General features: G+C 47.4%; 1 pseudogene; it reads right to left on the reverse strand.

Annotated features, from left to right (window-relative positions):
* Window positions 1-22976, reverse strand: part of LOC135539319 (nuclear receptor coactivator 2-like) — a 127905-nt pseudogene that overhangs the window by 75362 nt on the left and 29567 nt on the right.

Here is a 22976-nt window from a genome sequence, read left to right on the forward strand (position 1 = left end):
AACATCCTGTTCTGACATTCCAACAACCTGTTCTGACATTCCAACGTCCTGTTCTGACATTCCAACATTATGTTCTGATATTCCAATGTTCTGTTCTGACATTCCAACGTCCTGTTCTGACATTCTAACATTCTGTTATGACATTCTAACATTCTGTTCTGACATTCTAACATTCTGTTCTGACATTCTAACATCCTGTTCTGAAATTCCAACATCCTGTTCTGACATTCCAACGTCCTGTTCTGACATTCTAACAATCTGTTCTGACATTCTAACATCCTGTTCTGACATTCCAACATCCTGTTCTGAAATTCCAACGTCCTGTTCTGACATTCCAACATCCTGTTCTGACATTCTAACATTCTGTTCTGACATTCTAACATCCTGTTCTGACATTCTAACATCCTGTTCTGACATTCCAACGTCCTGTTCTGACATTCAAACATTCTGTTCTGACATTCTAACATTCTGTTCTGACATTCCAACATTCTGTTATGACATTCTAACATTCTATTCTGACAGTCCAACATCCTGTTCTGACATTCCAACATCCTGTTCTGACATTCCAACATCCTGTTATGACATTCAAACATTCTGTTCTGACATTTTAACATTCTGTTCTGACATTCCAACTTCCTGTTCTGACATTCCAACATCCTCTTCTGACATTCTAACATTCAGTTCTGACATTCTAACATTCTGTTCTGACATTCTAACATCCTGTTCTGACATTCCATCATCCTGTTCTGACATTCCAACGTCCTGTTCTGACATTCCAACATTATGTTCTGATATTCCAACATTCTGTTCTGACATTCCAACGTCCATTTCTGACATTCTAACATTCTGTTCTGACATTCTAACATTCTGTTATGACATTCTAACATTCTGTTCTGACATTCTAACATCCTGTTCTGACATTCCAACATTCTGTTCTGACATTCCAACGTCCTGTTCTGACATTCTAACGTCCTGTTCTGACATTCCAACATCCTGTTCTGACATTCCAACATTATGTTCTGACATTCCAACGTCCTGTTCTGACATTCCAACATTATGTTCTGACATTCCAACATTATGTTCTGACATTCCAACGTCCTGTTCTGACATTCCAACGTCCTGTTCTGACATTCTAACATTCTGTTCTGACATTTTAACATTCTGTTCTGACATTCCAACATTCTGTTCTGACATTCCAACATCCTGTTCTGACATTCTAACGTCCTGTTCTGACATTCCAACATCCTGTTCTGACATTCTAACATCCTGTTCTGACATTCCAACATCCTGTTCTGACATTCTAACATTCTGTTCTGACATTATAACATCCTGTTCTGACATTCCAACAACCTGTTCTGACATTCCAACGTCCTGTTCTGACATTCCAACATTATGTTCTGATATTCCAATGTTCTGTTCTGACATTCCAACGTCCTGTTCTGACATTCTAACATTCTGTTATGACATTCTAACATCCTGTTCTGACATTCCAACATTCTGTTCTGACATTCCAACGTCCTGTTCTGACATTCTAACGTCCTGTTCTGACATTCCAACATCCTGTTCTGACATTCCAACATCCTGTTCTGACATTCCAACATTATGTTCTGACATTCCAACGTCCTGTTCTGACATTCCAACATTATGTTCTGACATTCCAACGTCCTGTTCTGACATTCCAACATTATGTTCTGACATTCCAACATTATGTTCTGACATTCCAACGTCCTGTTCTGACATTCCAACGTCCTGTTCTGACATTCTAACATTCTGTTCTGACATTTTAACATTCTGTTCTGACATTCCAACATTCTGTTCTGACATTCCAACATCCTGTTCTGACATTCTAACGTCCTGTTCTGACATTCCAACATCCTGTTCTGACATTCTAACATCCTGTTCTGACATTCCAACATCCTGTTCTGACATTCTAACATTCTGTTCTGACATTTTAACATTCTGTTCTGACATTCCAACAACCTGTTCTGACATTCCAACGTCCTCTTCTGACATTCTAACATTCAGTTCTGACATTCTAACATTCTGTTCTGACATTCTAACATCCTGTTCTGACATTCCATCATCCTGTTCTGACATTCCAACGTCCTGTTCTGACATTCCAACATTATGTTCTGATATTCCAACATTCTGTTCTGACATTCCAACGTCCATTTCTGACATTCTAACATTCTGTTCTGACATTCTAACATTCTGTTATGACATTCTAACATTCTGTTCTGACATTCTAACATCCTGTTCTGACATTCCAACATCCTGTTCTGACATTCTAACGTCCTGTTCTGACATTCCAACATCCTGTTCTGACATTCTAACATTCTGTTCTGACATTCTAACATCCTGTTCTGACATTCTAACATCCTGTTCTGACATTCCAACGTCCTGTTCTGACATTCAAACATTCTGTTCTGACATTCCAACATTCTGTTCTGACATTCTAACATTCTGTTCTGACATTCCAACATTCTGTTATGACATTCTAACATTCTGTTCTGACAGTCCAACATCCTGTTCTGACATTCCAACATCCTGTTCTGACATTCCAACGTCCTGTTATGACATTCTAACATTCTGTTCTGACATTTTAACATTCTGTTCTGACATTCCAACTTCCTGTTCTGACATTCCAACATCCTCTTCTGACATTCTAACATTCAGTTCTGACATTCTAACATTCTGTTCTGACATTCTAACATCATGTTCTGACATTCCATCATCCTGTTCTGACATTCCAACGTCCTGTTCTGACATTCCAACATTATGTTCTGATATTCCAACATTCTGTTCTGACATTCCAACGTCCATTTCTGACATTCTAACATTCTGTTCTGACATTCCAACATTCTGTTATGACATTCTAACATTCTGTTCTGACAGTCCAACATCCTGTTCTGACATTCCAACATCCTGTTCTGACATTCCAACGTCCTGTTATGACATTCTAACATTCTGTTCTGACATTTTAACATTCTGTTCTGACATTCCAACTTCCTGTTCTGACATTCCAACATCCTCTTCTGACATTCTAACATTCAGTTCTGACATTCTAACATTCTGTTCTGACATTCTAACATCCTGTTCTGACATTCCATCATCCTGTTCTGACATTCCAACGTCCTGTTCTGACATTCCAACATTATGTTCTGATATTCCAACATTCTGTTCTGACATTCCAACGTCCATTTCTGACATTCTAACATTCTGTTCTGACATTCTAACATTCTGTTATGACATTCTAACATTCTGTTCTGACATTCTAACATCCTGTTCTGACATTCCAACATTCTGTTCTGACATTCCAACGTCCTGTTCTGACATTCTAACGTCCTGTTCTGACATTCCAACATCCTGTTCTGACATTCCAACATCCTGTTCTGACATTCCAACATTATGTTCTGACATTCCAACGTCCTGTTCTGACATTCCAACATTATGTTCTGACATTCCAACGTCCTGTTCTGACATTCCAACATTATGTTCTGACATTCCAACATTATGTTCTGACATTCCAACGTCCTGTTCTGACATTCCAACGTCCTGTTCTGACATTCTAACATTCTGTTCTGACATTTTAACATTCTGTTCTGACATTCCAACATTCTGTTCTGACATTCCAACATCCTGTTCTGACATTCTAACGTCCTGTTCTGACATTCCAACATCCTGTTCTGACATTCTAACATCCTGTTCTGACATTCCAACATCCTGTTCTGACATTCTAACATTCTGTTCTGACATTATAACATCCTGTTCTGACATTCCAACAACCTGTTCTGACATTCCAACGTCCTGTTCTGACATTCCAACATTATGTTCTGATATTCCAATGTTCTGTTCTGACATTCCAACGTCCTGTTCTGACATTCTAACATTCTGTTATGACATTCTAACATTCTGTTCTGACATTCTAACATTCTGTTCTGACATTCTAACATCCTGTTCTGAAATTCCAACATCCTGTTCTGACATTCCAACGTCCTGTTCTGACATTCTAACAATCTGTTCTGACATTCTAACATCCTGTTCTGACATTCCAACATCCTGTTCTGAAATTCCAACGTCCTGTTCTGACATTCCAACATCCTGTTCTGACATTCTAACATTCTGTTCTGACATTCTAACATCCTGTTCTGACATTCTAACATCCTGTTCTGACATTCCAACGTCCTGTTCTGACATTCAAACATTCTGTTCTGACATTCTAACATTCTGTTCTGACATTCCAACATTCTGTTATGACATTCTAACATTCTATTCTGACAGTCCAACATCCTGTTCTGACATTCCAACATCCTGTTCTGACATTCCAACATCCTGTTATGACATTCAAACATTCTGTTCTGACATTTTAACATTCTGTTCTGACATTCCAACTTCCTGTTCTGACATTCCAACATCCTCTTCTGACATTCTAACATTCAGTTCTGACATTCTAACATTCTGTTCTGACATTCTAACATCCTGTTCTGACATTCCATCATCCTGTTCTGACATTCCAACGTCCTGTTCTGACATTCCAACATTATGTTCTGATATTCCAACATTCTGTTCTGACATTCCAACGTCCATTTCTGACATTCTAACATTCTGTTCTGACATTCTAACATTCTGTTATGACATTCTAACATTCTGTTCTGACATTCTAACATCCTGTTCTGACATTCCAACATTCTGTTCTGACATTCCAACGTCCTGTTCTGACATTCTAACGTCCTGTTCTGACATTCCAACATCCTGTTCTGACATTCCAACATTATGTTCTGACATTCCAACGTCCTGTTCTGACATTCCAACATTATGTTCTGACATTCCAACATTATGTTCTGACATTCCAACGTCCTGTTCTGACATTCCAACGTCCTGTTCTGACATTCTAACATTCTGTTCTGACATTTTAACATTCTGTTCTGACATTCCAACATTCTGTTCTGACATTCCAACATCCTGTTCTGACATTCTAACGTCCTGTTCTGACATTCCAACATCCTGTTCTGACATTCTAACATCCTGTTCTGACATTCCAACATCCTGTTCTGACATTCTAACATTCTGTTCTGACATTATAACATCCTGTTCTGACATTCCAACAACCTGTTCTGACATTCCAACGTCCTGTTCTGACATTCCAACATTATGTTCTGATATTCCAATGTTCTGTTCTGACATTCCAACGTCCTGTTCTGACATTCTAACATTCTGTTATGACATTCTAACATCCTGTTCTGACATTCCAACATTCTGTTCTGACATTCCAACGTCCTGTTCTGACATTCTAACGTCCTGTTCTGACATTCCAACATCCTGTTCTGACATTCCAACATCCTGTTCTGACATTCCAACATTATGTTCTGACATTCCAACGTCCTGTTCTGACATTCCAACATTATGTTCTGACATTCCAACGTCCTGTTCTGACATTCCAACATTATGTTCTGACATTCCAACATTATGTTCTGACATTCCAACGTCCTGTTCTGACATTCCAACGTCCTGTTCTGACATTCTAACATTCTGTTCTGACATTTTAACATTCTGTTCTGACATTCCAACATTCTGTTCTGACATTCCAACATCCTGTTCTGACATTCTAACGTCCTGTTCTGACATTCCAACATCCTGTTCTGACATTCTAACATCCTGTTCTGACATTCCAACATCCTGTTCTGACATTCTAACATTCTGTTCTGACATTTTAACATTCTGTTCTGACATTCCAACAACCTGTTCTGACATTCCAACGTCCTCTTCTGACATTCTAACATTCAGTTCTGACATTCTAACATTCTGTTCTGACATTCTAACATCCTGTTCTGACATTCCATCATCCTGTTCTGACATTCCAACGTCCTGTTCTGACATTCCAACATTATGTTCTGATATTCCAACATTCTGTTCTGACATTCCAACGTCCATTTCTGACATTCTAACATTCTGTTCTGACATTCTAACATTCTGTTATGACATTCTAACATTCTGTTCTGACATTCTAACATCCTGTTCTGACATTCCAACATTCTGTTCTGACATTCCAACGTCCTGTTCTGACATTCTAACATTCTGTTCTGACATTCAAACATTATGTTCTGACATTCCAACATTCTGTTCTGACATTCTAACATTCTGTTCTGACATTCAAACATTCTGTTCTGACATTCAAACATTCTGTTCTGACATTCTAACATTCTATTCTGACATTCTAACATTCAGTTCTGACATTCTAACATTCAGTTCTGACATTTTAACATTCAGTTCTGACATTCTAACAGTCTGTTCTGACATTCCAACATTCTGTTCTGACATTCCAACATCCTGTTCCGACATTCTGTTCTAACATCCTCTTCTGACATTCTCCAACATACCATCGGTGTATTGCATCTGACTTGAAATATCACTGGATATGTAAATGAAAGTTTATTTATATCCCATTGAGATTTTACATTTTGAATGTCACAAAATGTGGCAGAAAATGACAATGTGACAGCTCAATAGCCTATGACTGTTGTGTCTCTTCACAGCCCAGAGGACAATAGTGGTATTCATCCTTCATATTGTGAGCTACAGGAAGGAGCCTTCTTCAACATCACAGAGACGACGGCAGGGTAGATATCACAGAGACTACGGAGGGGAAGATATCACAGAGACTACGGAGGGGTAGATATCACAGAGACTACAGAGGGGAAGATATCACAGAGACTATGGAGGGGAAGATATCACAGAGACTATGGAGGGGAAGATATCACAGAGACTATGGAGGGGAAGATATCACAGAGACTATGGAGGGGAAGATATCACAGAGACTATGGAGGGGAAGATATCACAGAGACTACAGAGGGGAAGATATCACAGAGACTATGGAGGGGAAGATATCACAGAGACTATGGAGGGGAAGATATCACAGAGACTACAGAGGGGAAGATATCACAGAGACTACGGAGGGGAAGATGTCACAGAGACTATGGAGGAAGATATCACAGAGACTACGGAGGGGAAGATATCACAGAGACTATGGAGGAAGATATCACAGAGACTATGGAGGAAGATATCACAGAGACTACGGAGGGGAAGATATCACAGAGACTATGGAGGGGAAGATATCACAGAGACTATGGAGGAAGATATCACAGAGACTATGGAGGGGAAGATATCACAGAGACTATGGAGGGGAAGATATCACAGAGACTACAGAGGGGAAGATATCACAGAGACTATGGAGGAAGATATCACAGAGACTATGGAGGAAGATATCACAGAGACTACAGAGGGGAAGATATCACAGAGACTACGGAGGGGAAGATATCACAGAGACTATGGAGGAAGATATCACAGAGACTACGGAGGGGAAGATATCACAGAGACTATGGAGGGGAAGATATCACAGAGACTATGGAGGAAGATATCACAGAGACTACGGAGGGGAAGATATCACAGAGACTATGGAGGGAAGATATCACAGGGACTATGGAGGAAGATATCACAGGGACTATGGAGGGAAGATATCACAGAGACTATGGAGGGAAGATATCACAGAGACTACGGAGGGAAGATATCACAGAGACTATGGAGGGGAAGATATCACAGGGTAGATATCACAGAGACTATGGAGGGGAAGATATCAGAGAGACTATGGAGGGGAAGATATCACAGAGACTATGGAGGGGAAGATATCACAGAGACTATGGAGGGGAAGATATCACAGAGACTATGGAGGGGAAGATATCACAGAGACTATGGAGGGGAAGATATCACAGAGACTATGGAGGGTAAGATATCACAGAGACTACGGAGGGGAAGATATCACAGAGACTATGGAGGGTAAGATATCACAGAGACTACGGAGGGGAAGATATCACAGAGACTATGGAGGGTAAGATATCACAGAGACTACGGAGGGGAAGATATCACAGAGACTATGGAGGGGAAGATATCCCAGAGACTATGGAGGGGAAGATATCACAGAGACTATGGAGGGTAAGATATCCCAGAGACTATGGAAGGGAAGATATCACAGAGACTATGGAGGGTAAGATATCACAGAGACTACGGAGGGGAATATATCACAGAGACTACGGAGGGGTAGATATCACAGAGACTATGGAGGGGTAGATATCACAGAGACTATGGAGGGGAAGATATCACAGAGACTATGGAGGGGAAGATATCACAGAGACTACAGAGGGGAAGATATCACAGAGACTACGGAGGAAGATATCACAGAGACTACGGAGGGGAGATATCACAGAGACTACGGAGGGGAGATATCACAGAGACTATGGAGGGGAAGATATCACAGAGACTACGGAGGGGAAGATATCACAGAGACTACGGAGGGGGAGATATCACAGAGACTACGGAGGGGGAGATATCACAGAGACTACGGAGGGGAAGATATCACAGAGACTACGGAGGGGGAGATATCACAGATACTACGGAGGGGGAGATATCACAGAGACTACAGAGGGGAAGATATCAGAGACTATGGCAGGGGGAGATATCACAGAGACTACGGAGGGGAAGATATCACAGAGACTACGGAGGGGTAGATATCACAGAGACTATGGAGGGGTAGATATCACAGAGACTATGGAGGGGAAGATATCACAGAGACTATGGAGGGGAAGATATCACAGAGACTACAGAGGGGAAGATATCACAGAGACTACGGAGGGGGAGATATCACAGAGACTATGGCAGGGAAGATATCACAGAGACTATGGCAGGGAAGATATCACAGAGACTATGGCAGGGAATATATCACAGAGACTATGGAGGGGAAGATGCCCAACTTTCAATCTGCACGGAAGGACAATGATGTTGGAGGAAGGAGAAGATCCTTTACTCCAGAATCATTCTACTTCCAGTGTTTATTCTCATTCTGGACCAAATCAAGTCCCTGTCTGCCTGTGAAAGTGGGTCATCTTGATTCTGAAACATATTCGATGTGGATTCTCACTTTTCCTCTGCCTGCTTCCACACCTTCCCCCCCTCCCTCCCTCCATCACCATCCCTCCCACCTCTCCTCTACTCTCTCCATTACCATCCCTCCCTCCTCTCCTCTCCTCCCTCCATCACCATCTCCCCCTCCCTCCTCTCCTCCCTCTATCACCATCCCTCCCTCCATTACCATCCCTCCCTCCTCTCCTCTCCTCTCCTCCCTCCATCACCATCCCTCCCTCCCTCCTCTCCTCTCCTCTCCTCTCCTCTCCTCTCCTCTCCTCTCTTCCATCATCACCATCCCTCCCTCCTCTCCTCCCTCCCTCCATCACCATCCCTCCCTCCTTTCCTCCTTCTCCTCTCCTCCCTCCATCACCATCCCTCCCTCCCTCCTCTCCTCCCTCATCACCATCCCTCCCCCCTCTCCTCTCCTCTCCTCTCCTCCTTCTCCTCTCCTCCCTCATCACCATCCCTCCCCCTCTCCTCTCCTCTCCTCTCCTCTCCTCTCCTCTCCTCTCCTCTCCTCTCCTCTCCTCTCCTCTCCTCTCTTCCATCATCACCATCGCTCCCTAACTCCGTCTCCTCTCCTATCCTCTCCTCTCCTTCTCCTCTCCTCCCTCATCACCATCCCTCCCCCTCTCCTCTCCTCTCCTCTCCTCCTTCTCCTCTCCTCCCTCATCACCATCCCTCCCCCTCTCCTCTCCTCTCCTCTCCTCTCCTCTCCTCTCCTCTCCTCTCCTCTCCTCTCCTCTCCTCTCCTCTCTTCCATCATCACCATCGCTCCCTAACTCCCTCTCCTCTCCTCTCCTCTCCTCTCCTCTCCTCTCCTCTCCTCTCCTCTCCTCTCTTCCATCATCACCATCGCTCCCTAACTCCCTCTCCATGGAAGCAGGGGGATATGCAGCAGGCTGCATATGGCTCATCATTTTTCATCTGGAGACTGTACACAACTTGTCTGTCTGTCGTTCACGCTGTCTCTCTCTCTCTGCTTGCTGAGACTGGACACAACCTCTCTCTCTCTCTCTCTCTCTGCTATAGGGAATAGGGTGGTAGTAGTGCACACTATAGGGAATAGGGTGGTAGTAGTGCACACTATAGGGAATAGGGTGGTAGTAGTGCACACTATAGGGAATAGGGTGGTAGTAGTGCACACTATAGGGAATAGGGTGGTAGTAGTGCACACTATAGGGAATAGGGTGCTAGTAGTGCACACTATAGGGAATAGGGTGGTAGTAGTGTACACTATAGGGAATAGGGTAGGCAGGTTACAGAAGCTCACCTTAATAAAACTACAACTCTCTCTCTCCCCCCCTCTCTCTCCCTCTCCTGATACCCCCTCTCTCCCTCTCTCTCTCTCTCTCTCCCTCTCCTGATACCCTCTCTCTCTCTCTCTCTCTCTCACCAACCCTCTCTCTCCCTCTCCCTCTCTCTCCTGCTACCCTCTCTCTCCCTCACCAACCCTCTCGCCCTCTCTCTCTCACCAACCCCTCTCTCTCTCCTGCTACCCTCTCTCTCTCTCTCACCAACCCTCTCCCCCTCACCAACTCTCTCTCCCTCTCTCTCACCAACCCTCTCTCCCTCTCTCTCTCTCTCCCTCTCCTGCTACTATCTCTCTCTCTCTCTCTCTCTCTCTCTCTCACCAACCCTCTCTCCCTCTCTCTCTCTCCCTCTCCTGCTTCTTTCTCTCTCTATTCTGTCTCTCTCTCTCCCTCTCCTGCATCTTTCTCTCTCTCTCCTGCTTCTTTCTCTTTCTCTCTCTCTCTCTCTCTCTCCTGCTACCCTCTCTCCCGCCAACCCTCTCTCTCTCTCTCTCTCTCTCTCTCCTGCTACCCTCTATCCCGCCAACCCTCTCTCTCTCTCTCTCTCCTGCTACCCTCTCTCCCGCCAACCCTCTCTCTCTCTCTCCCTCTCTCACCAACCCTCTCTTTCCCTCCTTCCCTCGCTCCTTACTAGGTACCACCCATAATATGTGGACAGCAGGACTTTGACTTAGTCTGTTCTCCTTTTTCTAGCAGTACTACTACCCTGGCTGGATGTGGAGAGGTGGAGAGGAACCGTGCTCTGTAACCCAGACAACGAGAGAGACAGGGGAAACAAGAGCAACAGGAGCACATGGCAGGAAGCGTAGGGCTGTGCTGACCACTAAGAACACAGGTTACTATAAACATAAAGCCGTGTTCAGAGAGAAGGGGGTCGTATTCATTAGTGCACACCTTCGCAAACATTTTTTGAAACAGGAAAAAAAAAGGAAAACTAGCGTTTCTGATTGGACCCTACACCTCCATAGATCCCAATCTACCACTACGTATTTAACCGTCATTCAGGCATGTCCAATCACCATCAACAAACCTCGTGTTCATCATCACACCAGTGTCTGCATAAAGTCTTCAAACAAAAAGTCACATGACCCTCCAGCCACTCACCTGTTCAGCGCGGTCGTATCCTGAATCCTGTTTCTCCGTCTTCGCCTGCCTCGCCTTCATCCCACTCTCCTCTTTATCCATCAGATACCTCAGCAGGGCGTTGTCCTTCTTATTGGGACTCAGGGGCTCCTGTTTGGGTGTGAGGCTCCCGACTGTACCGTGTCCCGTCTGCCTGTTACCACACCCACCTTGCTCCCCCAGCTCCCTACCCGTGGCCTCAGCAGTGAGCCTGGCCAGGTCCACAGGAGAGGTGCTGTTCTGGAGCAGCCTGTGAAGTATCTTGTGTTTATCCTTTAGGGAGGTGGCGTGGCCCCTGGGGCCCCTGGAGCGTAAGGGCCCCCAGCCCTGACGAGGGGTCCTTGGGGTCCCCTCCTCCGTTGGGGGACAAAGGGGTGTCGAGGGGTTGGGACTTGGTGGTGAGAAGCTGGAGGAGTTTGGTGTGGCCCTTGTTGTCACAGCGTTGTCTACGGCTCTGTGCGTCGGGGCCACCGTCGAGGCCATCCCTCTCCTCTGTGATGTCAGCGTGGTTACCGTGGTTACCGTTCCCGTCTGTATGTCTCTGGTCATACTGTCCACCCTGACCATGTTCCTGCTCTCCGCCCAAAGAGTCCCCATTTCCCTTACCGCCGCCAAGCTTCGACATCGTGTGAGGGTTGACTCCTGATCCCAACGCCATCCCAGCGGGCGATCCCATCGTCTTCCTGTCAGGTGATCCCAGGGCGTGTGTTTGAGGATGCTGGCCCCCTGCGCCATGAGGGTGTGTGTGTTCACCACTGTCTTGTCTGACCCCGTGACACTCACTCAGAGCCTGCAGGGCCGACAGAGAACTACTGCCGTAGCTGTGGCTATTAGCATGGCTATTAGCATGGCTGTTAGCATGACTGTTAGCATGGCTGTTAGCATGGCTGTTAGCATGACTGTTAGCATGACTGTTAGCATGATTGTTAGCATGGCTGTTAGCATGGCTGTTAGCATGGCTGTTAGCATGGCTGTTAGCATGACTGTTAGCATGGCTGTTAGCATGGCTGTTAGCATGGCTGTTAGCATGACTGTTAGCCGCATGACCACTACCTCTTACTGCAACCCCTGTTCCAGACGCACACATCCCCACAGGGGAGGGCGAGTGCAGGCTTGGGGCCACGCGAGGGCTCCCTGCCATCCCTGGACTCGCCCGGTGCCTAGGGGACAGCATCGAGTTCTGTTGCCCCAGATGGGGGCCTCCAGCTGGGGTAGGGCTGCCTCGAGACGGACTGCTCATCCTCCAATTAGCCCCTTGCTGGTTAGGGTGGATGGGGAGGTTCATGCCTCCCTGTAACCCTCCGGAGTAGCCCATGGGCTGGGGGGGGCAGCCGTAGTGATAGTCCTGTATGTGTTCCGACCCTGGCCCCATGGCTCCGAGCCCTGGTTCTCTGGACCCTGGCCCCATGGCTCCAAGCCCTGGTTCTCTGGACCCTGGCCCCATGGGTTCGAGCCCTGGTTCTCTGGACCCTGGCCCCATGGCTCCGAGCCCTGGTTCTCTGGACCCTGGCCCCATGGCTCCGAGCCCTGGTTCTCTGGACCCTAGCCCCATGGGTTCGAGCCCTGGTTCTCTGGACCCTGGCCCCATGGCTCCGAACCCTGGTTCTCTGGACCCTGGCCCCATGGCTCCGAGCCCTGGTTCTCTGGACCCTGGCCCCATGGGTCCGAGCCCTGGTTCTCTGGACCCTGGCCCCATGGCTCCGAGCCCTGGTTCTCTGGACCCTGGCCCCATGGCTCCGAGCCCTGGTTCTCTGGACCCTGGCCCCATGGCTCCGAGCCCTGGTTCTCTGGACCCTGGCCCCATGGGTTCGAGCCTTGGTTCTCTGGACCCTGGCCCCATGGCTCCGAGCCCTGGTTCTCTGGACCCTGGCCCCATGGCTCCGAGCCCTGGTTCTCTGGACCCTGGCCCCATGGCTCCGAGCCCTGGTTCTCTGGACCCTGGCCCCATGGCTCCGAACCCTGGTTCTCTGGACCCTGGCCCCATGGGTTCGAGCCCTGGTTCTCTGGACCCTGGCCCCATGGCTCCGAGCCCTGGTTCTCTGGACCCTGGCCCCATGGCTCCGAGCCCTGGTTCTCTGGACCCTGGCCCCATGGCTCCGAGCCCTGGTTCTCTGGACCCTGGCCCCATGGCTCCGAACCCTGGTTCTCTGGACCCTGGCCCCATGGCTCGAGCCCTGGTTCTCTGGACCCTGGCCCCATGGCTCCGAACCCTGGTTCTCTGGACCCTGGCCCCATGGCTCCGAGCCCTGGTTCTCTGGACCCTGGACTTCCATGAGGAGGGGAAGAGAACGTGCTGTTGGAGCTGATTGTAGTGTCCTGTCCCTGGGGCCCAAACCAGAGAGGGTCCCCTGGGTTGGAGGGTTATGGAAGGGTTGGGGCTGATCCCTGGCCCCTGTCCACCGGGCCCCATGTCTTGACCCGGGCCCAGATCAGACCTTGATTGTTCCCTGATGGAGGAAGATACATATTTAGAACAGTAACTACTAACCTACACAAACCAACCTGCTGCTAACAAACTTTATCCACACGCACACGCACGCGCACACACACACACACACACACACACACACACACACACACACACACACACACACACACACACACACACACACACACACACACACACACACACACACACACACACACACACGCCCCAAATGACACCCCATGATGAGCTCTGGGCAACAGTAGTACCATTATATAGGGCTGGTTAACTTCCTCAGCCTTTTGTAGGCTCGCAGAACAAATGACAGCTAACACTTTTGTTTAGATTGTTGAGTTAGTCTAGCCAGCTATCTAAACCTGTAGTAATCATGGCTGAATACTGACCAAGCACACAGGGCACGTGCCCAGGGGCCCTAAACTCCAGGGGAGGGCCACATTGATGTTGTTAGTCACTCTCACTCAGATATCAAATTAACATGGCATAAGTCTTGTGTAGAATTGCAGGAAATGAGCTTTAAAAAGGGCAACATTTTCTCTACGCCCCCATGGCAAAATGAGCAGAATGACATGAAAATGTGTTCTCTCTCTGCCATCAAGTTGGGGGGACAGTCAAATGTTTTCCCCGCGAGACGGGGGGCCCCTCCAACCATTATCTCACGTAGGGCCCAAAAATGTCTAGGGCCGGCCCAGACTAATGGTACAATGCATTTAGTGAAGTATTTTAAAGTAATTTAAATGCACAAAGCAGTGGACTGTGGGTAAGTAAACATACTGCTGCCCCTCATGATGACTTCAGATTTTCACCCCCATCAAACACGCCATTTGGGACAAAGGAACATCCTCCATTCAGTGTGTAGTTCAGTCCCCAATTAATCCCCCCACCCCTTGAGACAGACAGGTCCCCACAGAGTGACAGACAGGTCCCCACAGAGTGACAGACAGGTCCCCACAGAGTGACAGACAGGTCCCCACAGAATGACAGACAGGTCCCCCATAGAGGGACAGACAGGTCCCCCATAGAGGGACAGACAGGTCCCCCATAGAGGGACAGACAGGTCCCCACAGAGGGACAGACAGGTCACCCACAGAGTGACAGACAGGTCCCCACAGAGTGACAGACAGGTCCCCACAGAATGACAGACAGGTCCCCCATAGAGGGACAGACAGGTCCCCCATAGAGGGACAGACAGGTCCCCACAGAATGACAGACAGGTCCCCCATAGAGTGACAGACAGGTCCCCCATAGAGGGACAGACAGGTCCCCACAGAGTGACAGACAGGACCCCACAGAGTGACAGACAGGTCCCCACAGAGTGACAGACAGGTCCCCCATAGAGGGACAGACAGGTCCCCCATAGAGGGACAGACAGGTCCCCACAGAGTGGAAACCCTAATGTAAACCACTAGCTACGCCCTGAAACCCTAATGTAAACTACTCTAGTTACACCCTGAAACCCTAATGTAAACCACTAGCTACGCCCTGAAACCCTAATGTAAACCACTCTAGTTACACCCTGAAACCTTAATGTAAACCACTAGCTACACCCTGAAACCCTAATGTAAACCACTAGTTACACCCTGAAACCTTAATGTAAACCACTAGCTACACCCTGAAACCCTAATGTAAACCACTAGTTACACCCTGAAACCCTAATGTAAACCACTAGATACGCCCTGAAACCCTAATGTAAACCATTTGTTACACCCTGAAACCCCTAATGTAAACCACTCTAGTTACACCCTGAAACCCTAATGTAAACCACTAGCTACAACATGAAACCCTAATGTAAACCACTAGTTACACCCTGAAACCCTCATGTAAACCACTAGTTACACCCTGAAACCCTAATGTAAACCACTAGTTACACCCTGAAACCCTAATGTAAACCACTAGTTACACCCTGAAACCCTCATGTAAACCACTAGTTACACCCTGAAACCCTCATGTAAACCACTAGCTACACCCTGAAACCCTAATGTAAACCACTAGTTACACCCTGAAACCCTCATGTAAACCACTAGTTACGCCCTGAAACCCTAATGTAAACCATTTGTTACGCCCTGAAACCCCTAATGTAAACCACTCTAGTTACACCCTGAAACCCTAATGTAAACCACTAGCTACACCCTGAAACCCTAATGTAAACCACTAGTTACACCCTGAAACCCTCATGTAAACCACTAGTTACACCCTGAAACCCTCATGTAAACCACTAGTTACACCCTGAAACCCTAATGTAAACCACTAGCTACACCCTGAAACCCTAATGTAAACCACTAGTTACACCCTGAAACCTTAATGTAAACCACTAGTTACACCCTGAAACCCTCATGTAAACCACTAGTTACACCCTGAAACCCTCATGTAAACCACGCTCTGGGTTAGGGGTCAAGGGTCAGGGTTCGTACAGGTGTAGAGACATGTAGAGCTGGGGTTAGGTGTCAGGGGTTAGGGAACGTACCTCTGTAGCAGGTGTAGAGACATGTAGAGCTGAGGTTCGTTGGTGGCAGGGGAGCGGACCAGCTTGCTCTTGGTGTGAGCCGACACGATGGTCCCGTCCGACAGAGAGAACCTGTAGATGGGGCTGAATGCCTGGCCGTGATGCAACACTGGAGAGAGACACACACGGGGAAGGACCTACCGTGTTAAAAAGAAAATCTGGGATTCAAACGACAACAAAGCAGTCACCCCATCACATGTTTTGGTAAACAGCTGAGTGACGATGCAGGAGAAATGTAACCACTCAAATTCATGGATGGAGCTTTGGATTCAAGGACTAACATGATGTGTTGTGATTGTCTAAGATGATATAGGCCTCGTCTGGTAGTCTAAGATGATATAGGCCTCGTCTGGTAGTCTAAGATGATATAGGCCTCGTCTGGTAGTCTAAGATGATATAGGCTTCGTCTGGTAGTCTAAGATGATATAGGCCTCGTCAGGTAGTCTAAGATGATATAGGCCTCGTCAGGTAGTCTAAGATGATATAGGCCTCGTCTGGTAGTCTAAGATGATATAGGCTTCGTCTGGTAGTCTAAGATGATATAGGCCTCGTCTGGTAGTCTAAGATGATATAGGCCTCGTCAGGTCGTCTAAGATGATATAGGCCTCGTCTGGTAGTCTAAGATGATATAGGCCTTGTATGGTATTCTAAGTTGATATAGGCTTCCAATGGTAGTCTAAGATGATATAGGCTTCGTCTGGTAGTCTAAGATGATATAGGCCTCGTCAGGTAGTCTAAGATGATATAGGCTTTGTGTGGTAGTCTAAGATGATATAGGCCTTGTCAGGTAGTCTAAGATGATATAGGCCTCGTCTGGTAGTCTAAGACGATATAGGCCTCGTCAGATAGTCTAAGATGATATAGGCCTCGTCAGGTAGTCTAAGACGATATAGGCCTTGTCAGATAGTCTAAGATGATATAGGCCTCGTCAGGTAGTCTAAGACGATATAGGCCTTGTCAGATAGTCTAAGATGACATAGGCCTCGTTTGGTAGTCTAAGATGATATAGGCCTCGTCTGGTAGTCTAAGATGATATAGGCCTCGTCAGGTAGTCTAAGATGATATAGGCCTCGTCAGGTAGTCTAAGATGATATAGGCCTCGTTTGGTAGTCTAAGATGATATAGGCCTCGTCTGGTAGTCTAAGATGATATAGGCCTCGTCAGGTAGTCTAAGATGATATAGGCCTCGTCAGGTAGTCTAAGATGATATAGGCCTCGTTTGGTAGTCTAAGATGATATAGGCCTCGTCAGGTAGTCTAAGATGATATAGGCCTCGTCAGGTAGTCTAAGATGATATAGGCCTCGTTTGGTAGTCTAAGATGATATAGGCCTCGTCTGGTAGTCTAAGATGATATAGGCCTCGTCAGGTAGTCTAAGATGATATAGGCCTTGTCAGATAGTCTAAGATGACATAGGCCTCGTTTGGTAGTCTAAGATGATATAGGCCTCGTCTGGTAGTCTAAGATGATATAGGCCTCGTCAGGTAGTCTAAGACGATATAGGCCTCGTCTGGTAGTCTAAGACGATATAGGCCTCGTCTGGTAGTCTAAGATGATATAGGCCTCGTCAGGTAGTCTAAGATGATATAGGCCTTGTCAGATAGTCTAAGATGACATAGGCCTCGTTTGGTAGTCTAAGATGATATAGGCCTCGTCTGGTAGTCTAAGATGATATAGGCCTCGTCAGGTAGTCTAAGACGATATAGGCCTCGTCTGGTAGTCTAAGACGATATAGGCCTCGTCTGGTAGTCTAAGACGATATAGGCCTCGTCTGGTAGTCTAAGACGATATAGGCCTCGTCAGGTAGTCTAAGATGATATAGGCCTTGTCAGGTAGTCTAAGATGATATAGGCTTCGTCTGGTCGTCTAAGATGATATAGGCCTCGTCTGGTAGTCTAAGATGATATAGGCCTCGTCTGGTAGTCTAAGATGATATAGGCCTCGTCTGGTAGTCTAAGATGATATAGGCCTCGTCTGGTAGTCTAAGATGATATAGGCCTCGTCTGGTAGTCTAAGATGATATAGGCTTCGTCTGGTAGTCTAAGATGATATAGGCCTCGTCAGGTAGTCTAAGATGATATAGGCCTCGTCAGGTAGTCTAAGATGATATAGGCCTCGTCTGGTAGTCTAAGATGATATAGGCTTCGTCTGGTAGTCTAAGATGATATAGGCCTCGTCTGGTAGTCTAAGATGATATAGGCCTCGTCAGGTCGTCTAAGATGATATAGGCCTCGTCTGGTAGTCTAAGATGATATAGGCCTTGTATGGTATTCTAAGTTGATATAGGCTTCCAATGGTAGTCTAAGATGATATAGGCTTCGTCTGGTAGTCTAAGATGATATAGGCCTCGTCAGGTAGTCTAAGATGATATAGGCTTTGTGTGGTAGTCTAAGATGATATAGGCCTTGTCAGGTAGTCTAAGATGATATAGGCCTCGTCTGGTAGTCTAAGACGATATAGGCCTCGTCAGATAGTCTAAGATGATATAGGCCTCGTCAGGTAGTCTAAGACGATATAGGCCTTGTCAGATAGTCTAAGATGATATAGGCCTCGTCAGGTAGTCTAAGACGATATAAGCCTCGTCTGGTAGTCTAAGATGATATAGGCCTCGTCTGGTAGTCTAAGACGATATAGGCCTCGTCTGGTAGTCTAAGACGATATAGGCCTCGTCTGGTAGTCTAAGACGATATAGGCCTCGTCTGGTCGTCTAAGATGATATAGGCCTCGTCAGGTAGTCTAAGACGATATAGGCCTCGTCAGATAGTCTAAGATGATATAGGCCTCGTCAGGTAGTCTAAGACGATATAGGCCTCGTCTGGTCGTCTAAGATGATATAGGCCTCGTCTGGTAGTCTAAGACGATATAGGCCTCGTCTGGTAGTCTAAGATGATATAGGCCTCGTCAGGTAGTCTAAGACGATATAGGCCTCGTCAGATAGTCTAAGATGATATAGGCCTCGTCTGGTAGTCTAAGATGATATAGGCCTCGTCTGGTCGTCTCACCCTCTTGTTGGTGTCTCTTGGCGAAAGACATCTCTCCGTCGTTCTGGAGGTGAAACCTCTGGATACTTGTCCTCACCAGGTCTTCCCAACCAGGCTTCATAGAGGCTCTCAGAAGACTGGTGTCTAGTGACGTGATCTTACCTAGGGACACAGCAGAGAGAGAGAGAGAGAGAGAGAGAGAGAGAGAGAGAGAGAGAGAGAGAGAGAGAAAGAGAGAGAGAGAGAGAGAGAGTCAGGCTACTGATCACAAATGCTCACATACATGAGGTCAGGTTATTGCGCTTACATGCACACAAGCGTGCACACACACACACCTGAAGAGGACTGGCCACCCCTCATAGCCTGGTTCCTCTCTAGGTTTATAATCTCCACCCGGCACAGCCAGAAGAGGACTGGCCACCCCTCATAGCCTGGTTCCTCTCTAGGTTTCTTCCTATGTTTTGGCCTTTCTAGGGAGTTTTTCCTAGCCACCGTGCTTCTATACCTGCATTGCTTGCTGTTTGGGGTTGTAGGCTGGGTTTCTGTACAGCACTTTGAGATATCAACTGATGTACGAAGGGCTATATAAATACATTTGATTTGATTTGATACTCCCTGTAAAGTGTACATGGAAGCTGAAACAGAGCGGTCAGGTAGACTGCAGGTAGACTACAGGTAGACTGCAGGTAGACTACAGGTAGACTGCAGGTAGACTATAGGTAGACTACAGGTAGACTGCAGGTAGACTATAGGTAGACTACAGGTAGACTGCAGGTAGACTACAGGTAGACTGCAGGTAGACTACAGGTAGACTGCAGGTAGACTATAGGTAGACTACAGGTAGACTGCAGGTAGACTACAGGTAGACTGCAGGTAGACTACAGGTAGACTGCAGGTAGACTATAGGTAGACTACAGGTAGACTACAGGTAGACTGCAGGTAGACTGCAGGTAGACAACAGGTAGACTACAGGTAGACTGCAGGTAGACTACAGGTAGACTGCAGGTAGACTATAGGTAGACTACAGGTAGACTACAGGTAGACAACAGGTAGACCGCAGGTAGACTGCAGGTAGACTATAGGTAGACTGCAGGTAGACTGCAGGTAGACTACAGGTAGACTACAGGTAGACTACAGGTAGACTACATGTAGACTGCAGGTAGACTACAGGTAGACTGCAGGTAGACTACAGGTAGACTGCAGGTAGACTGCAGGTAGACTGCAGGTAGACTATAGGTAGACTGCAGGTAGACTACAGGTAGACTACAGGTAGGCTGCAGGTAGCCTATTGGTAGACTACAGGTAGACTACAGGTAGACTGCAGGTAGACTGCAGGTAGACTACAGGTAGACTGCAGGTAGACTACAGGTAGACTGCAGGTAGACTACAGGTAGACTACAGGTAGACTGCAGGTAGACTACAGGTAGACTACAGGTAGACTATAGGTAGACTACAGGTAGACTACAGGTAGACTGCAGGTAGACTGCAGGAAGACTACAGGTAGACAACAGGTAGACTGCAGGTAGACTATAGGTAGACTGCAGGTAGACTACAGGTAGACTGCAGGTAGACTACAGGTAGACTATAGGTAGACTATAGGTAGACTGCAGGTAGACTACAGGTAGACTGCAGGTAGACTACAGGTAGACTGCAGGTAGACTACAGGTAGACTATAGGTAGACTATAGGTAGACTATAGGTAGACTACAGGTAGATTGCAGGTAGACTACAGGAAGACTGCAGGTAGACTGCAGGTAGACTACAGGTAGACTGCAGGTAGAATACAGGAAGACTGCAGGTAGACTACAGGTAGACTACAGGTAGACTGCAGGTAGACTACAGGTAGACTGCAGGTAGCCTACAGGTAGACTACAGGTAGACTACAGGTAGACTGCAGGTAGACTGCAGGAAGACTACAGGTAGACAACAGGTAGACTGCAGGTAGACTACAGGTAGACTGCAGGTAGACTACAGGTAGACTATAGGTAGACTATAGGTAGACTATAGGTAGACTATAGGTAGAATACAGGTAGACTACAGGTAGACTGCAGGTAGACTACAGGAAGACTGCAGGTAGACTGCAGGTAGACTGCAGGTAGACTACAGGTAGACTGCAGGTAGACTACAGGAAGACTACAGGAAGACTGCAGGTAGACTGCAGGTAGACTGCAGGTAGACTACAGGTAGACTGCAGGTAGACTACAGGAAGACTGCAGGTAGACTACAGGTATACTACAGGTAGACTGCAGGTAGACTACAGGTAGACTGCAGGTAGACTACAGGTAGACTACAGGTAGACTACAGGTAGACTGCAGGTAGACTGCAGGAAGACTACAGGTAGACAACAGGTAGACTGCAGGTAGACTACAGGTAGACTGCAGGTAGACTGCAGGTAGACCGCAGGTAGACTGCAGGTAGACTGCAGGTAGACTGGTCACGGGTTGAGTATTGACCAGGCTTTGGGACAGCAGTACACCCGGGTCACGGGTTGGGTAATGACCAGGCTTTGGGACAGCAGTACACCAGGGTCACGGGTTGGGTAATGACCAGGCTTTGGGACAGCAGTACACCCGGGTCATGGGTTGGGTAATGACCAGGCTTTGGGACAGCAGTACACCCGGGTCATGGGTTGGGTAATGACCAGGCTTTGGGACAGCAGTACACCCGGGTCACGGGTTGGGTAATGACCAGGCTTTGGGACAGCAGTACACCGGGTCATGGGTTGGGTAATGACCAGGCTTTGGGACAGCAGTACACCCGGGTCACGGGTTGGGTAATGACCAGGCTTTGGGACAGCAGTACACCAGGGTCACGGGTTGGGTAATGACCAGGCTTTGGGACAGCAGTACACCCGGGTCATGGGTTGGGTAATGACCAGGCTTTGGGACAGCAGTACACCCGGGTCATGGGTTGGGTAATGACCAGGCTTTGGGACAGCAGTACACCCGGGTCACGGGTTGGGTAATGACCAGGCTTTGGGACAGCAGTACACCCGGGTCATGGGTTGGGTAATGACCAGGCTTTGGGACAGCAGTACACCCGGTCACGGGTTGGGTAATGACCAGGCTTTGGGACAGCAGTACACCCGGGTCACGGGTTGAGTATTGACCAGGCTTTGGGACAGCAGTACACCAGGGTCACGTGCTGGGTAATGACCAGGCTTTGGGACAGCAGTACACCCGGGTCACGGGTTGGGTAATGACCAGGCTTTGGGACAGCAGTACACCTGGGTCACGGGTTGGGTAATGACCAGGCTTTGGGACAGCAGTACACCCGGGTCACGGGTTGGGTATTGACCAGGCTTTGGGACAGCAGTACACCAGGGTCACGGGTTGGGTATTGACCAGGCTTTGGGACAGCAGTACACCCGGGTCACGGGTTGGGTAATGACCAGGCTTTGGGACAGCAGTACACCAGGGTCACAGGTTGGGTATTGACCAAGCTTTGGGACAGCAGTACACCCGGGTCACGGGTTGGGTAATGACCAGGCTTTGGGACAGCAGTACACCCGGGTCACGGGTTGGGTAATGACCAGGCTTTGGGACAGCAGTACACCAGGGTCACGGGTTGGGTAATGACCAGGCTTTGGGACAGCAGTACACCAGGGTCACGGGTTGGGTATTGACCAGGCTTTGGGACAGCAGTACACCAGGGTCACGGG

This window comes from Oncorhynchus masou, unplaced genomic scaffold (assembly GCF_036934945.1).
Source record: "Oncorhynchus masou masou isolate Uvic2021 unplaced genomic scaffold, UVic_Omas_1.1 unplaced_scaffold_1480, whole genome shotgun sequence".
NCBI classification, from domain to species: domain Eukaryota; kingdom Metazoa; phylum Chordata; class Actinopteri; order Salmoniformes; family Salmonidae; genus Oncorhynchus; species Oncorhynchus masou.